This window comes from Schistocerca nitens, chromosome 3, assembly GCF_023898315.1.
Source record: "Schistocerca nitens isolate TAMUIC-IGC-003100 chromosome 3, iqSchNite1.1, whole genome shotgun sequence".
In the NCBI taxonomy this organism is placed as follows: Eukaryota; Metazoa; Arthropoda; class Insecta; order Orthoptera; family Acrididae; genus Schistocerca; species Schistocerca nitens.
Window position 1 is genome coordinate 185733755 of NC_064616.1, and position 16086 is coordinate 185749840.

A 16086-nucleotide genomic window follows, 5' to 3' on the forward strand; every position below is an offset into this window, starting at 1 on the left:
GTCTTGCAATGTGCTATTTACGCAAAGGAGAAAAGAGATAATATAGCCGCCTTCTATTTGCGAAGCATAAGTTGTCCTTTAGATATCCAGTGAGCTGTGCGTATGCACGAAATACTCTCGAGAAATCAAGTGCTTAAGACCATTTGTTTGTAGAGGTTTAGTGACCACTTCTGCGCAGGTCAGTGCCTGTAATTTGTCTAAAGAAATCTACGATTTTATGTTTTGCTAAGGAACAGGAGAGAAAAATTAGTCATCAAAAGATCTTTCTTTCTACTGGTATCCTCTGTGCTGCAACAATTAATGGAATGTTGTCGTTGCAAGCTTTTCAGACAGACCCTGTTATATCTTGTTTACTTCCCTACCTATATAATCGTTGTACTTTTCCTGGTTTTCTCTTTACTGTGATTTCACTACTGTGCTGTACTTTTAGTGGGAAATTACGTATTATTTTGTCGCTGCGTAATAAAATGCAGGTATAAATTTGCACTTTCGGCATCTCAGTTTTATTTTCTGATCGATATAACTTCTTCGGTCCAAAATGTGTTTTTTTATGTAACCCATTTATAAATTAGTGGAAACAGTGTCTGAGATGGCTTTGCTTGAGTACCGTAAATTGGAACTGTATTTATGGTTCCTCCACATTGGCTGCTGACAGTTTCCAGTTTTCTTCTGTTTCCACAATAACCTTTATTTAGCGATATCAATGTAGTTACCACATTATCTCAAATACTGCGCTATACTGCTAAGATTAGAATGTTATCTTGTTGGTGTTTATTTTCGTTAGGTGAAATAAAATTTTTGTCAGCTGTTTACGAAACAGGACAGTAACAAATTATTTGCATCATTTATTGTGCATTGATAAAGCAACTTTTTATGCCAAGTTCCAGTTGATCAAAGCAAATTTCACAGCTAAGTGTCAGTACAACATATTGTCATTGTGTTAATATCATGTCTACAACATCCACTCAGTCATTAAGGCATACAGGCTGTGCTGTATCATCGCACATAAGTGTCTACAGAAGGCTAATATTTACTGCAAAACATTGTGGAACAACAGTTGCAAAATTAAAATTACGGGAATTACAGATTGTGAGGATTATTTGGGCAATCCGTAAGACCGAATCAAAAACACTTATAGGCAAATAGGAGTTCGACAAAGAATATGAGAGAACTGAGGCAGCATATACATGGAATATCTCACGAACGTGTAGAATTTCATCCATAGCTGCTGGAAGCGAATGAATGAGGCAGACAGCTCCATTAGCCCAGTGCTGGGACCGGTTGTAGGTCATGCGCGGAGCAGGGCATCTGCCGTCTCTCCGCAGTTATTCTCTTCTCTTCAGCTGCATTGCCAGCCCCTGACTAGTCTCAAAAAGCATAAAACTTTAGGTACTGAAAAACTCGACGGCCTCCAGATTATATGATAATTTAAAAAATGGTTCAATGACTCTGAGCACTATGGGACTTAACTTCTAAGGTCATCAGTCCCCTAGAACTTAGAACTACTTAAACCTAACTAACCTAAGAACATCACACACATCCATGCCCAAGGCAGGATTCGAACCTGCGACCGTAGCGGTAGCGCGGTTCCAGACTATAGCGACTAGAACTGCATGGCCACCCCGGCCGGCAGAAGATAATTTAAGCCCAAGATACTTACTGCCTGCAAAAGGTCATCAGAAACGTAAGTTCCGTAAATGAATCCTGACGATTTTGTGCACCCAGCACGCTAAGTTTTTTGTTCGTCCTGGGGTGTTCATTTAGTTGCAAGTTATGCACTAAGAGTGCCAGGTGTTCATAAAGAGAAACGAAATTGCAACGGCCTTCGAGTGGGAGTATCGATTTTTAATTACGCTGTATTGGAGAATAGCAGTCCGTCACACTATAGTATGTGATCTTTACGAGAACAAGGCACTGAGTGAACCAGGGGTTGGTAAGTATTTGAGGAATCGATGAGGAGGGCTGGTACGGTGATTGGAGAGGAAAAATGTAATTAGCGTTTGCATTTCCATGACGACGACCAAGTGAAAGACACTGCCAGCAGCTGGTTACCATCACGGGTGGCAAATTTCTATAGATTATGCATGTCATCACCTCATGAAGGTGATCCATCACCCATGACTGACGCATAAGTTTTTGATCTCTATCGCAGAGCATCCCTTCCTAGACGTGGTTTACCCAGAGTGTTGAAATTGAAACGTCCCCTTAGAACAAATATACATGACTGTGCTTAAACTGACACACAATATTTTTTAGCGCAACGCAGTCTGACTTTCAATAATCCCTACAAAAGAATGGCCCTGACTAACATTAACCTATACCTTTCACAAATCACTTACCTCACAAAAATCTTCGTTACTCGAACTACTGCAATACAGCGAGCGCCACTACTGCCAGCTAAATAAAAGATTCAAACTACGGAAGGCACTAACTACTGATAGGCATAGTTAGCAAATGAAAGATTTTAATAGAGAACAAACAATGTATTTACCTTAATAGTGTTGAAAAGTCATAATATACATAGCAGTTAATGACATCCAGTCTTACAAATTTCAAAACTTCGCCATCTCTCTCCCCACATCCACCACTGCTGGCGGCTCACCCCCAACTGCCAACGCTACGCGCTGTTGACATCCAGCTGCCCAACACTACAATGGCAGACAACAATGCCAACTAGCCACAGACTGCACACAGCACAGCCAGTGATTTTCATACAGAGCGCTACGTGGCGTTACCAATAAGTAAACTTAAACAGCCTATTTACAAAATAACCGAAATACTCGTATGGTAGTAATTGAGATGATAGATAAACTCCAGTGGAAGACTCGGCAAGAGAGACGCTCAGTAGCTCGGTAGGGGCTTTTGTTGAAGTTTCGAGAATATATCTTCACCGAGGACTCAAGCAGTATATTGCTCCCTCCTACATATATCTCGCGAAGAGACCATGAGGATAAAATCAGAGAGATTAGAGACCACACAGAGGTGTACCGATAATCCTTCTTTCCACGAACAATACGAGACTTGAATAGAAGGGAGAACCGATAGAGGTACTCAAGGTACCCTCCGCCACACACCGTCAGGTGGCTTGCGGAGTATGAATGTAGATGTAGATGTAGTTCAACCCGCCATAAAAAAAAAAAGATCTGCTGTTCACAAGAGAATCTAAAACCTAAACCGACAACAACAACAATACACAAAAACAGTATCAACTGCTAGTAATGTCACAAAAATACTGAAACATATCACATGAGAATGCGATTCTCTTGTTAAGGCAGAGTACACACAATCAAAAGACAACGTCACAAAACAAGTATCGTGAGCAGGCTAAAATGCGTCGATTTTGTGCCTGAATATGGAGTTCGGTGAAGAGGTTCTCTGAAAAATGACATTTTCAAGGTACATCCGTGTCAAGAACCCAGAAAAGAAGCTGTAAAAATCTGTTTAACAGAAAAAAGAGAAATGAAGTTGAAAACATAGACCTGCCCCTGAACCACCGTTTGCTTACTGCAGATATTCTCATTATCAACATATATAATAAACCTCTTGTGCAAAAGAATCACATTGAGCACATAGACACACTGAAACATATCACATGAGAATGCTATTCTCTTGTTAAGGCAGAGTACACACAATATAAAGACCTGGAGCTGAAATCAGTTTCAAGGCAGTTTGTAAATAACGTTCAAGATAAAATCATACACCACAGTGCGGACCACCTAGTTAGTTAGTTTCATGTTCCATGGATGATTTGCACGATAAATCGTAATCATATGGAACGAGTCATTTTACATTCACATCGCGCAATGTTAATGCTATAATTTTGGGCTTATAGCAGAAAAACAAATTGATTCAAATGGCTCTGAGCACTATGGGACTTAACATCTGAGGTCATCAGACCCCTAGAGCTTAGAACTACTTAAACCTAACTAACCTAAGGACATCACACACGTCCATGTCCGAGGCAGGATTCGAACTGCTACCGTAGCGGTCGTGCGGTTCCATACTGAAGCGCCTACAACCGCTCGGTCAAATCGGCCGGCGCAGAAAAACAGCAATAAGCTTTGTATAATTTTTTAGACCCACTGAAGATGTCATATCGATTTCTAAACATGTTTGAGTAAATAGAAAAAAAAGAGATACAATGTTTTGCGGAAGGTGGAGTTTTAAAACCTTCTCCCTCCCCCGGCCCCAAAAAAGAATGGTACTTGTCTAGATTAGGGTTACGTAATATATCTCCCGTAAGACTTTCCTTACGTGTCAATGAAATAAAGATTACTTTGATATAAAAAATTTCGCAATCCAAAGTTGCTTACTTAGAGGAACTTGGGTCGGCATTATGGCGTCACTAGTGATGGAAATTAGTTTACGGTAGCATGCTCCATCTTTCACTATTAGCGGGAAAAGATTGTGCTTTTTTATTTGGAGAAAACAGTAAATTGTATTAATGTGAAATATGTCGAAATGTATATTTCTCCAAAATGTAAGTGAGAAGAGATTAAGACTGGTCAACCGTTCCCTTAGCGACTGCATACTTACTTCTAAGTGTCACACCGGTTCATCACATCGTTAATTTACCGCTCTGTCTCTTCCATATCACCTAACGAGCTCAAAGATTCTGTAAAATCATATAAATACAGTATTTGCAGAAGACACTACAGTAAAATAAATTATTACCAAATTATAACATTAATTTACCGCAAAATTATAATTCAAGAAAAATTTCTTGCTTCTGGAAGACCCTATAAAAGGCTCACACAGTGCGGTACTGGATCCGGCACGCTTATGTCTCACTCCTGCAACTGGAGGTGCATTATACTCTTCAAGTGACGACAGATTATAAATTGTACCACACAATGGCATATATTCGTATTTAGTGACGCATTATGCAATAGGTTTACGCGACTGCTTTAAGCGATTCGAGGGGAAGAAAACGGAAAATAATGTCGCCAGAGTAAATCCGATGACAAAACTTAAAAATTTATACCTCTCTTCAGATAGGCTACGTCAAAAATATGCAATACAGAAGAAAATACATCGCCTCTCCGACAGATATTGGAAGTTATCAGAGCCAGACAGAAGCAAGTCGCATATACACTACTGGCCATTAAAATTGCTACACCAAGAAGAAATTCAGATGATAAACGGGTATTCATTGGACAAATATATTATACTAGAACTGACATGTGATTACATTTTCACGCAATTTGGGTGCATAGATCCTGAGAAATCAGTACCCGGAACAAACACCTCTGGCCGTAATAACGGCCTTGATACGCCTGAGCATTGAGTCAAACAGAGCTTGGATGGCGTGTACAGGTACAGCTGCCCATGCAGCTTCAACACGATACCGCAGTTCATCAAGAGTAGTGACTGGCGTATTGTGACGCGCCAGTTGTTCGCCCACCATTGACCAGACGTTTTCAATTGGTGAGAGATCTGGAGAATATGCTGGCCGGGGCAGCAGTCTAACAGTTTCTGTATCCAGAAAGACCCGTACAGGATCTGCAACATGCGGTCGTGCATTATCCTGCTGAAATGTAGGGTTTCGCAGGGATCGAATGAAGGGTAGAGCCACGGGTCGTAACACATCTGAAATGTAACGTCCACTGTTCAAAGTGCCGTCAATGCGAACAAAAGGTGACCGAGATGTGTAACAAATGGCACCCCATACCATCACGCCGGGTGATACGCCAGTATGGCAATGACGAATACACGCTTCCGATGTGCGTTCGCCGCGATGTCGCCAAACACGGATGCGACCATCATGATGCTGTAAACAGAACCTGGATTCATCCGAAAAAATGACGTTTTGCCATTCGTGCACCCAGGTTCGTCGTTGAGTACACCATCGCAGGCGCTCCTGTCTGTGATGCAGCGTCAAGGGTAACCGCAGCCATGGTCTCCGAGCTGATAGTCCATGCTGCTGCAAAAAGAACTGTTCGTGCAGATGGTTGTTGTCTTGCAAACGTCCCCATCTGTTGATTCAGGGATCGAGACGTGGCTGCACGATCCGTTACAGCCATGCGGATAAGATGCCTGTCATCTCTACTGCTAGTGGTACGAGGCCGTTGGGATCCGGCACGGCGTTCCGTATTACCCTCATAAACCCACCGATTCCATAGTCTGCTAACAGTCATTGGATCTCGACCAACGCGAGCAGCAATGTCGCGATACGATAAACCGCAATCGCGATAGGCCACAATCCGACCTTTATCAAAGTCGGAAACGTGATGGTACGCATTTCTTCTCCTTACACGAGGCATCACAACAACGTTTCACCAGGCAACGCCGGTCAACTGCTGTTTGTGTGTGAGAAATCGGTTGAAAACTTTCCTCATGTCAGCACGTTGTAGGTGTCGCCACCGGCGCCAACTTTGTGTGAATGCTCTGAAAAGATAATCATTTGCATATCACAGCATCTTCTCCCTGTCGGTTGAATTTCGCGTCTGTAGCACGTCATCTTCGTGGTGTAGCAATTTTAATGGCCAGTAGTGTATATTCCGATTACTTACCACGCTGCGGTTTTGTTTCAGTTTTCCACACAAGTGAGGTGGTCGGAACAGGCTGTAGGATATTCACAGTAAGGAAGGATGATTTGTATTTACGAGATCGTTAGAGACGGAGCACAACCTGGGATTTCATACGGATGAGGAAGGAAGTCGGTCGTGTCCTTTTTAAAGGAACCAAACCTGCGTTCGCCTTAAGCGATTTAGGAAAAACACTTAAAATGTAAAACTGAACGTTCGCTCCTTCGGAATGTAGGTCACGAGCGCTATCTCGCTCGGTACTCCATATAGCGCAGCAGATTATATCCACGGCCACGAGAGAGTTTCCGGGTGCACTTCAGCCATAAAAGGGAAAAACTTTCTGCGTTGGGTTAATAGTTGGTGGCGTCCCAGATGGCTGCGAGGGCTGCAAAGTGCTTGGCTGGCTCTGCAGGCGAATTAGCAACAGGGGCTAAGTTGGCTAGCGTTTAACGCGCTGCTACTGAAGAGATGTGGCTCCCCCGGCGTGTATACTGGGACTCGCTACAGAAGACATGTGGCTCCCCGGCGTGTATTTCTCGCGCCAGCTGTGAGGAATTCTCTGAAGAGACCGCAACGCTTCCAACGCGCCCCACGTCTCTCGACACATTCAGTATTCAGCATACCTTGTGCCTCGAGAGGGGAACGCCCAGCGCCCGTTCTGCATCATGGCAAACTCCCTGTTGTGTACTACGAGAAATGAGAAAGCATTCTTCTTCCCACTAGACAACAGGACGGAAACTTTTTTCTTAGTGGTACGTACAAGAAGGAGTTTTACAAAATGTCGATCCGGATTTTAATATCCCCGTCCTAGTCTTCCTCACTTGTACATTTTTTCCTTTGAATGTGGACCAATTACTTCTGCGCCCTAGACTCGGTAACCATAACATTTAGTGATCTTACACGTTTTGCCATTACGATGTTAACAAGGGTGGACTGAAAATCTGGTTAAAAATATTTTGTCTATCTCAGTTACAGTAGTACTTTGTTGGGGAAGGTCTAAATCTCTTACTGTGTTTCTCGAGTAATAACGTTGGATTTATTCGTGACACTTTCGTCATGATTAGCTTCTACCTTCATAATGTAAAGGTATCAGAGGGGAGATTAAGAGACATTTTATTAAGATTCAGAAACAGCTGCTGAACATAACATAAATAGGCTTTCTGAAAGTAACGTATAGTTTCCCATTTGTCTCCAAATGAAGTATCTGTCTACTAATCACAATTCATGCAATTAGATTTATGCTACCCTTCTAGTTGTACTCGTATAATACGGCAATGGCGTATTTACTGGCATAAACTGATAAAAATTACATCTCCCTTGCATTTTTCTATGCTATCCGTGCGGGCCTCCTGTACGTACACAATTTAGTTTTAATTAGATTGTGGTTCGCTAATGACACTTCCATCATTTCGAAAAATTCTTCATAGTTATCTACGAACACTTATATCGCTATAGCGATTTATACTGATAGTGGCTTGAAGCAGTTTTCCTTGTTTATTTAAACTAGTTTTTCGTTTACTCCCTATGTCGCCTCACATACGCACGGCAAAAACCACAGTTTAACTATCTTTGCACGTTTCATCTGCCGGCCGAGGTGGCCGAGCGGTTCTAGTCTGGAACCGCGCGACCGCTACGGTCGCAGGTTCGAATCCTGCCTCGGGCATGGGTGTGTGTGATGTCCTTAGGTTAGTTAGGTTTAAGTAGTTCTAAGTTCTAGGGGACTGATGACCTTAGAAGTTAAGTCCCATAGTGCTCAGAGCCATTTGAACAATTTTGAACGTCTCATCTACAATTCCGTAGGTATTGCGCTCGTTAGAGGCTACGGTAGAAAATCGTGGATTCTACATTTCACTTCTATCTTAACGCAATTCTAAAAATGAAGAGAGAACGAATACCACTCTCGTGGGCAGCCCAATGTGTTTCTCCTCATTTTCTGCTTCTGTGTCTGTAGTATGTGCGGTAGACAGTTGATTCTCATATTAGCATTTTTGTCAGTATTCCTCCATTCCGGTACTTGATGCAGCATCACGTCTTGTAGGTAATCTAATTCTAATATTGACTCTGTTGATACAGTTTAATAGAAATTCCGCTAAACTGAGCTGTAGTTACAGATGAATCATGTATTCCTTTTGGAAGGAATAGATTTTCTGGGTAAGCTGTAGACTGCCACCATTCTAGAATGAATAGAATTGCCTCTCTCTGTCTTCCGTGTTATACCTCCAGGCGTCGTTTCTCCTAAGTATTTGCAACATACGACAATTTGGAGATATGAATCAATAGTCCTATAGTCGGAGGGTATTACATTTGCTTCGAATCTGTTTCGTTTTAAACTTCTCTCCGCCCATCCGTGTTCCAACATCATCGTGTAGTATAATACTGCTATAAGATCGAGCAGTGCATGAGAGAGCGTGTGGATTGCCCAGGGTCTATGTGCTTATTGAATTATCGGCGGCAGTTGTTTAATTTGTATTCTCCTTTTCTTTTCTAAACGCTAACAGGAAATTTAGTTTCTATCTCCCCGTCGCTCTAAGCGAGGTTACAAGCGCTGTTCCCCAATCACAGTTTTTACACTCCTCTCTCCCCACCCTTCTCTCACTCTAGTAGTTTCAGTAAGAGATATTACATGAAGATAACGTGGAACAAACGATTTATGCGTTTCAGGTTACATATAAGACATTGAGATGTTTTCGAATTGCAAATCTTACACGTTTGTTGATATGTTTTAAGAGTTACTAAAAATTGTAGATATCTACGTCTCATACGAGGCATATAAGTGTTTAGGACAACTTACACGTATTTCGGAGAAATAAGGTTCAGATTTTTGTCCAGCCATCGATTGTGATATCAGTGTAAGACTCCTCAACAAGTTAAATAGATACCTACAATCGCACCAAAAAGTATTGGCACAGTTACATTTTAGTGGTTGTAGGTTAAACGAAACATATATTTCAGAACAGAACCCATACATGTGACACCTTACATTACATAGTTTACAAATATGTCAAAATCACCTGTCCTTAAAGTAACATACAGTGTCATGAAAAAAAACATCGCTCTTCTGCACCCAAAAAAGTATTGGCACACGCATATGAATCGGACAGTGTGTTCGTTTTCTTCATTGATGTTCACCATCTAATAGCTAGTGTGCATCCCTTTAGCATCTATAACAGCACGTAAACGCCTAGGAATGCTTTGTATTAAATTCCGGGTGATATCAGGGGTAATTTTCGACCATTCCTCCAGGAGCACTTTCTCCAAGTCGTTTTTACCGGACGGACGCCTTTTTCTGACTTGTGTGTCAAGATGAGCCCACAGGTTCTCAATGGGGTTCAAATCAGGGCTCTGAGGTGGTGTTAGAACCCTTCTGGGGGCATTGTACAGTAACCACTCCCGGGTTTTCATGGCGGTATGTTTTGGGTCGTTGTCTTGCTGGAACTGAAACACCCCAGTAAGGCCCAATTTCTGTGCACTAGCGTGTAAATTACCTCGCAACACGTCAATGTATCTCATATGATCCATTGTGCCGTGAATTACAGCTAGATTTCCAACGCCGGAAGCCGCCATACAGCCCCAGACCATGATACCGCCCCCACCGTGTTTGACTGTGGGATGCATGTGTTTGATGTCGAGGTGCGTATTCGGCTTGCGCCAAATTTTCTTTCTTGCATCAAATCCGAACACATTGAACTTCGATTCGTCGCTAAATATCACAGTGTTCCAAAACTCCATCGGCTTGCTGATGTAGTCCTTGGCAAACTGCAGGCGTTTCTGCCGGTTAATTTCCGAAATGTATGGCTTCTTCCTGGGAGAACGTCCATGCATGTCAGCCTCATTCAACACATTTCGTATAGTCTGAACACTAACCGTCTTGTCGGACGTTGTCTGAACAATCTCAGCAATAGTTGCTGCACTTGTAGCAGGTTCCTTCCGAGCAAGTGCGATGATATGGCGACGCTCTCGGGTTGTAAGCACTTTTGGACGTCCAGGACGACACTTATTCACTGTTGTTCCAGTCTCTTTATATTTCTGAATGATGGCTCTTACCGTGGTGTAGCTCACAGACACCTCTGCTCCGATTTGTCGATAGCTTCTCCCTTGTGAATGGAGCAATACCACTCTCTCACGCAACGCCACTGAATGTTCCTTCTTCTTCGGCCCCATGCTGACCACTATCGCGCACTACAGCAACATACTGGCGACCGGGCCGTCAACAACACGCAGTGTCTACTGTGTCAGCAGATGGCGTTCCGGTACCTGAAAACCCAGCAATATACCGAGATGCCATGCTCTGTGCCAATACTTTTTGTGTGCAGAGGAGATACGTGTTTGCTCATAACACTGCATTTCTTTGTTAATGGTAGGCACTATGGGCAGAATTGTAATGTCTGGTATGTGAGGTAGCACGTACATGTACTGTGTACCGGAAAGTGCGGCGTTTGTAACCAGCAACGATAAATACGCACGTGTGCCAATACTTTTTGGTGCGATTGTATATTGGCTTCAAGAATTAGCACCACGTATGGGTCACATGACATGCTTTTGGGCAAAATTATTCTGCCTGACCAGAGTTGTTCCAAATGTTATTCCATATGACATCAAAGAGTGAAAATACGAAGAATACACAATTTTAAGTTTCTTCATGTTGTCTTCTTTGTTTTCCGGCCTCTTTTCTTCCGTAGTTGTACATACTGTATACAAGCTGTATAAGTTAATCGCCGTCTTTTCGAACTTGTTTAAGTATTTTACTCGCTCTGGCAGTGGTAAATGCTATAGACATAATTGTGGCTGTCTTCAGCTTCAAGAAGAGCTTGTAATCCACGATGCTTACATAACAGTGCCCTGCTATTAGTTGTCATACTGGACGTGGTTCACTCTTGACTTCCCCCGATCTACAAGTCGGCTCATTTAAGTGTTTCAAGCAAAGCAAGTTTTAAATCTAACCAAAAATGATTTCTTTTGGACAGCTTCTTCTATTCCATGGACGAATTTTTACTCCAAAACTTGTAGCCTGCAAAAAAACTACTTTTTAATTGCAGTTGCATGAGTAGAGCTGAAAAATAATATGTCCCTTAATGTTGAAACGAATCATACGCGCATACCCTGTAAACTGAGACGTCCCACATCATTTTGATAAAAGTATTGTTCAAGTGGTCTATGTAATATGTAACAAATTAACACGTTACAAGAGTAGTATTTAAGATTAAACATAATTATGTTCATTCTTACAAAATTTAGTCAGTTTACTGCTTAATACCCTGTAAATGGCCATCATGTAGTCACACTAACAAATATATTATACATACGCAGTCTACAAACTGACTCGTTCAATATCAGTTAGATAAAAATCACGCAAAAGATGTACGGAACATACAAATAACTGTCTGTTACAGGGGAACCTGTAGTTTTTGTGAAACCCAAGCCAAGGCGCATCTTCATTTTACCACATACATAGTGATTTGCGGAAGAGATATTCACTTTAACTCCCTGAAAAACAGAACAATAGCGGATCGAACGCCGATCCTTCGGAATTTTAGTTGTGACACCTCTCACGGATTCAGTCGCGTATTCTTTTACTGATACACTGTCCTGATGGGTATCAAGTGGTCGTACTTCGCTACCCACAGACGTACTCGAAAGCTTCCACAAGATACAGAGCTTTATTTAATGCATTTCCGGTGGGAAATTAGAGTCAGACATAATGGTGCAATGTATGTGACATCTACTTATAATTTTACTTATTAGTCTATCAAATACTTTTAAAACACGTAGCTCAATTATTGTACTAGTCATCAGTCGGCAAAAACCTGCCAAAATCGTCGGCCTTCCGTCAAATAGCATATTCGCTCCAGCACCCGTTTGCAACCTTTATGACCGTACAATATTATACTGAAGCAGTAACAATAAATCCATTATTGAAAATGAGCGAACTGTTTAGGTGGCACCTGCGTGAATTAAGGGCACTTTGGTTGCATTACCCATGTTTTCGATAAACCCGTGTTCTGTAGTAGTCGCTTTTTTATGCCGTTATTTGAACGAAATGAGACTGTATAAATGGCAACTATAACAACAATGCACGCTAGCCGTCGCGAGCAGAGGGTAAGGCTTCTTGTCATAATGAGAATAAAGTAACACGAGTAGTAGAAGAACTCACGTATCTCTACCGGTAAATTCTTAGGCCGTTTTTCTTTCTTTTTTTCAGTCATTTTCTACGCCCCCCTGTTTCTACGCAGTTTGTGGGGTCCCATTTCACCACCCCGTCCGTACGATGCTGGTAAGAATAAGCCGGAATTGCCTGTCTCGGTGACACGATTAACCGTGTCACTAACAGTTAAAGTCGCTTTAACTTTGCGACGCCACTTTCCTTGCCATACCACAGATTAGCTTTATTGGACTGCCAGTTCATGACTGAATTTCGAAGCACCGTCACTGTATACTGATTTTAGCGTTAGTAATTTCGTCGTAAGTGCGTCCTGCAGTACTCAAAAATGTCCAAAGGTGGTCGTTAGAGACAATTGTAGATTTTCTTGAACTGTACGAGGAGCGACCTTGTTTGTGTAATTACAGAAATCAATTACTAGAATAGCGGTAGTGGCTGTATATTCAGATTCCAGTGTCGGCAACATAAGGACATAAATGCAGTTGATCACCTGTTCAGTGTATTTGATAAAGCAAGTAACATGGTTTCTGGCGGTAATATAATTTCAGCTCGACTGTAACTTTTAATAAAGAAACGTGTGTATCTAATCACCAAGTATATTACGGTACAAAGCATAATTCCAGAATTTGGTATGCAATGACGTAAGTGTTTAGGATGTCTGTGGCGTCTTATTTAACTGACTAATGTGAGTACAGGCGTCCGCAAGGGGTGGGCATGAGATGGCAATCCCCCCGCCCTCCACCAGGAATCTTGGGTACAGACTTTCTACACGTTACCACACATTTATAGATATGCTTATCTTTGATTTTATTACACGATACATTTAGCATTACCTAGTGCGACAGGCAATGTTGTGGCCTTAGCAATGACTATAGAAGCAGTACTGCTAACTCTCCAAAACGAAATAAGTTAAATGTGTCTACAAAAAGAAGCCGGAAATAAGGTACAATAATTATGTTATGTAATAGTATCTAAATAATGAAGTTAGTGGCTATTCTTAAATGTCAAAATATATAAAAACTACAAAATTTCTCGTCTTAACTGACCACACCGCTCCTCAAGAGTAGGTGGAAACAAGAATTAATTTATATTTATTTTCATGATCAGGAATCTGCCGGACAATACAGTATTGCAGTCGGTTAACTGTGAAAGTAGAACATTATTTCCATTACATAGCCTTGATAATAAGAAAATAATAGACCTGCATTTTTAAAAGTTCAGAACGGATGATATGCAACAGTATACTTATTACTTTAAACATTAATTTGTATAAATGAGACTTTTATTTAGTATTGCTTCGTCCAATTCATCTGTGAATCGTAGTGATGTTGACACCACAGTAAACTGCTGCACTGAATAGAAGTCCATTGTTTCTCTCTTCAGTCGATTCGCTGACACATTGTGCGGCGTATGAATTATAATTTATTCTGCATAAATAAAAGTCTGCTTTGCTTAGAGCTGATTCCTTCATTATTGTCATGTTGCGATACTTTGGTGATGTCAGCTATGCCGCAAACAGCATTTTCAGTAACTCTTTCAACTGATTAAAAAAAAAAAAGTTCAAATATGTGTGAAATCTTATAGGACTTAACTGCTAAGGTCATCAGTCCCTAAGCTTACACACTACTTAACCTAAATTATCCTAAGGACAAACACAAACACACCCGTGCGCGAGGGAGGACTCGAACCTCCGCCGGGCTCAGCCGCACGGAACTGATTACATTTCATAGTTTTTTGGTCTTCTGTACATGTACACTCCTGGAAATGGAAAAAAGAACACATTGACACCGGTGTGTCAGACCCACCATACTTGCTCCGGACACTGCGAGAGGGCTGTACAAGCAATGATCACACGCACGGCACAGCGGACACACCAGGAACCGCGGTGTTGGCCGTCGAATGGCGCTAGCTGCGCAGCATTTGTGCACCGCCGCCGTCAGTGTCAGCCAGTTTGCCGTGGCATATGGAGCTCCATCGCAGTCTTCAACACTGGTAGCATGCCGCGACAGCGTGGACGTGAACCGTATGTGCAGTTGACGGACTTTGAGCGAGGGCGTATAGTGGGCATGCGGGAGGCCGGGTGGACGTACCGCCGAATTGCTCAACACGTGGAGCGTGAGGTCTCCACAGTACATCGATGTTGTCGCCAGTGGTCGGCGGAAGGTGCACGTGCCCGTCGACCTGGGACCGGACCGCAGCGACGCACGGATGCACGCCAAGACCGTAGGATCCTACGCAGTGCCGTAGGGGACCGCACCGCCACTTCCCAGCAAATTAGGGACACTGTTGCTCCTGGGGTATCGGCGAGGACCATTCGCAACCGTCTCCATGAAGCTGGGCTACGGTCCCGCACACCGTTAGGCCGTCTTCCGCTCACGCCCCAACATCGTGCAGCCCGCCTCCAGTGGTGTCGCGACAGGCGTGAATGGAGGGACGAATGGAGACGTGTCGTCTTCAGCGATGAGAGTCGCTTCTGCCTTGGTGCCAATGATGGTCGTATGCGTGTTTGGCGCCGTGCAGGTGAGCGCCACAATCAGGACTGCATACGACCGAGGCACACAGGGCCAACACCCGGCATCATGGTGTGGGGAGCGTCGAGGGGACACTGAATAGTGCACGGTACATCCAAACCGTCATCGAACCCATCGTTCTACCATTCCTAGACCGGCAAGGGAACTTGCTGTTCCAACAGGACAATGCACGTCCGCATGTATCCCGTGCCACCCAACGTGCTCTAGAAGGTGTAAGTCAACTACCCTGGCCAGCAAGATCTCCGGATCTGTCCCCCATTGAGCATGTTTGGGACTGGATGAAGCGTCGTCTCACGCGGTCTGCACGTCCAGCACGAACGCTGGTCCAACTGAGGCGCCAGGTGGAAATGGCATGGCAAGCCGTTCCACAGGACTACATCCAGCATCTCTACGATCGTCTCCATGGGAGAATAGCAGCCTGCATTGCTGCGAAAGGTGGATATACACTGTACTAGTGCCGACATTGTGCATGCTCTGTTGCCTGTCTCTATGTGCCTGTGGTTCTGTCAGTGTGATCATGTGATGTATCTGACCCCAGGAATGTGTCAATAAAGTTTCCCCTTCCTGGGACAATGAATTCACGGTGTTCTTATTTCAATTTCCAGGAGTGTATATGCTGACGAGCCCGGAAAGCACACTAACACAGCTTTAGTTTGTTTTGTTGTGGTTTTTAGTTCAATCTAACACTGCATTTTCATTGGATATTAAAATCTGTTTTGAAATGTTAGATTAGTGCAAATAATTTTCCTTCAGCCAACATGGATTCCAACGCCAAATGGTATTAAAAAGAAGACAGAGTTAGCTCCAAAAAAGCTGATTTGACATCACTGTATATAATATGCGTTTGGTTGGTTGTTATATTTCATGGTTG

At 42.8% G+C, this 16086-nt stretch overlaps 2 protein-coding genes across 2 annotated transcripts in view; one reads left to right on the forward strand and one right to left on the reverse strand.

Annotated features, from left to right (window-relative positions):
- Nucleotides 1-9294, reverse strand: part of LOC126248128 (glyoxylate/hydroxypyruvate reductase A-like) — a 539820-nt gene extending 530526 nt beyond the window's left edge. Inside the window, exon 1 of the mRNA XM_049948814.1 lies at nucleotides 9283-9294. The gene's annotated coding sequence lies outside the window, so the exon portion shown is untranslated. The remainder of the gene's footprint in view (nucleotides 1-9282) is intronic.
- The window catches only part of LOC126249139 (serine protease filzig), a 213455-nt gene that overhangs the window by 65136 nt on the left and 132233 nt on the right, over nucleotides 1-16086 (forward strand). The gene's annotated exons all lie outside the window — the stretch shown is intronic.